We start from the raw sequence: 2,723 nt of genomic DNA, 5'->3' as shown, positions 1-2,723 counted from the left end.
AAAGGTCAGGTTAGGGGTAAGGTCTACTTAAATATGATGTTCAAACAGTGAACACTGATACCTTAAAGAGCTAAAGCTTGAAACAACTATCTTGAAGTGTTATAGACGGAAGGAAAAATGTGGGCAAATTATATGAAATGAAAGTGAATTTATGTGTTTATGAAGCTTCAAAAATGCTAAATTGTGACCAGGAATTTAGTTCAGCAGCATAAGTGCCTGCCTGGAGAGTGTAAAGTCACGAGTTCTATTAGTGATACCAAAAACAAAACAAACAAACAAAAAAATCCAACAGCAACAACAAAAAATCCTAAATTGTCCAGAAAAGAGTGATCATGGCAAAATGTGCAAACAGTTGAGGTCAGAAAGGAGGTAGAAACAGATTTGTAGAGAGTTGTAGGCAATCATCAGGAGGTTATAAAAGGGACAAAGAGAAGAAGAGAGCAGAAGTGGCACTGATGTGCATGGAGCCCATGGGTGAAATTGTTAGGCGAGGGCTGCAGATTTAGCTCAGTGGTGTAAGCGCTCACCTGCCAAGCGCGAGGTCATGAGTTAGATTCCTGGTACAAAAGAAAAAAATTGTTAGGCATGCAGGAGGGTAGTATCTTTTAGATTCAGTGCTGTCTTTACCATGCCAAGGCTCATTTCGTTGAAGCAGCAGAGGAGTGCCAGAATCATGGGAGCAAAGAACAGGACCTAGTACTCCCCCATGTCAAGCAACACTTTCTAGTACACCATCCCTCATTCCTTAAGTGGTTCCTCATCTGTCTCTTCATGTGAACAAGTGAATGATTTTCCAGAATCCTTCCAAATCCCTCCATACTAGAGGAAGATGAGGAGGATCAAGCAAGCTGCTTTTCCTCACCCTGAAGGGTCAGGTAGTGTATCAGCCAATGGGAAAAAGGAAACCCAGGCAGGACAATGATGAAGACTATGGGGAATTTCCTCAAAAGAAGCATAAACTGTGTGGGAGGAAGCCGTGACCTAAGTCTTAGCCCAATCTAAAACCCCATGCTAGCTGTGTACCAAAGGAACTGCTAGTTTCTGCAGCAGGCAGTTAGGAGGAACAGGGGTAATTACAAATTGTGGATGAAGGCAGTGTTTCCTATCCTACCTGCCAGGCAATGTGGAGGAAGATCATACAGGGTTTGAAGAAACACATGAAAAATTGTAAACAGGAAATGTTTATTTGCCATCATTGCTGGGAAAAGACTTTGTTCCTAAGTAGGAACAAAGTATCATGTGATGGTGAATCATAACCCATTTTGAAATCTGGAGGTGAAATTTATGAGCCAAGTAAGAGGGAACAGCTCCAAACAGTTATAAAGAGACTGGGATAAATCAGGCGCTTGCGAGAGAGTTGTGCCATACCTTCATCAACATCATGAAATATCTGTACCATGTTAGAAAGTGTGTCAAAGTGCCCTTAAAATGTCACCACTCTGGAAAACTTTACAGGTCAAAGACTGTTCTTAGATATCACCTGAGTTCAGCAGATTCCCTTTCTCCTTCCCAGAGTCAAGATAGCCAGAGTCCTTAAAGGAGATGAGCCTGAAGGCCAAGAGTGGGGGACCAAGTTCAGAGACATTCTACCATGATTGCTGTGGACCACCTGCAGGAACTGGCCTCTGCAAAACTGACCAAGAAGTGACCTAAGGAAAAGGTACTCCAGAACCTGGTACCTGATGACCAGAATTTAAACTGTACTCATCCTAGGCTCCCTATTTTCAGCCAGGAAGTACTATACAGATGTAAGTCAGATATCAAAACATATCATCACATTCAGTGTCCTAACCATGGTTGTAAGACTGTCTACAGTAGTGTGTCTGGCCTTAAAGCTCATGTGGCTGAAAAATGCAATTGTTTTCTTTGCCAGGAAGAATCTATGTCAGAGTAGTATCAAGTGCCACATCAACTCTTTTCATGCTAAAGATTGGTTCACTGTAAACCCAAGACAAAAACTTTTGAAAAATCTGATAAAGAAAAAGCAGAGAAAGCAAGAAGAAGAAAAGCAGAGGCAGCAGCACAAGAGCAGGAGGTCACAAAGAAGGTGGCAACCTGGCATTGAGCTTCCTGAGATCCAGCTGAGCATTACAGTAGGAAAAGATTAGAGGAGAAATAATGAGGAACTGGTCCTGCTAACTTCCTGTAAGGAATTAGAGTAGGAGTCTGTTTTAGCCCAGTTCCCAAAGATGAATCAGAAAACAAGAAAGAAAGTAAGTAATCACTGAAAGCACCCTCAGGAGAGCAGAGGTGATGCTATTTCCAGGGGACCTGGGCAGGGCTGTCTGAGTCACAGGGCTAAGTCACAATGCCTGCAACTGTCCCTGCAGTGCTGTGATTTGTCAGCTCCTTACCCTTGTGTAAATTTCACTGCCTTCCTTACTTGTACACTCATTCATTTCCTGAATACCCCTTGTAGCAGGATGTTCTTCTATTCTTTATAGGAGTCCTCCTGTTTGTCTTTTCTCTTGCTCAGAGATCGCTTGTAAGGCCAACTACAGGTTCCTCTTATCTTGTAAAAACTAACAATGGAATTTACCGACCTTTCCTTCCAGAGGTTTGAATGTCCTTGGAAGTTCCCTTAATTTAGTGGCCACTCCATTTTTTATCTTATAAATAATTTGAAGCTACTTTAAAAAAAAAAAAAAACACTATTGGGTTTTCGTTTTGTATTTCTAATACAAATAGCCTTGAACCTAGCACTGGTTTTGTTTAATACGGTT

The 2,723-nt window shown here is 41.7% G+C and overlaps 1 pseudogene; it reads left to right on the top strand.

The window, feature by feature from the left end:
* Positions 1–628: 628 nt before the first annotated feature.
* LOC100725194 (zinc finger protein 512-like) lies at positions 629–2,162 on the top strand (annotated as a pseudogene).
* The last annotated feature ends 561 nt before the right edge of the window (positions 2,163–2,723 follow it).

This window comes from Cavia porcellus, unplaced genomic scaffold (genome assembly GCF_034190915.1).
Source record: "Cavia porcellus strain 051 isolate PalLab524CR breed Dunkin Hartley unplaced genomic scaffold, mCavPor4.1 scaffold_9, whole genome shotgun sequence".
Classification (NCBI taxonomy): Eukaryota; Metazoa; Chordata; class Mammalia; order Rodentia; family Caviidae; genus Cavia; species Cavia porcellus.
The sequence above is the reverse complement of the archived record's forward strand: the minus strand, read 5'-3'. Positions and strand labels throughout refer to the sequence as shown.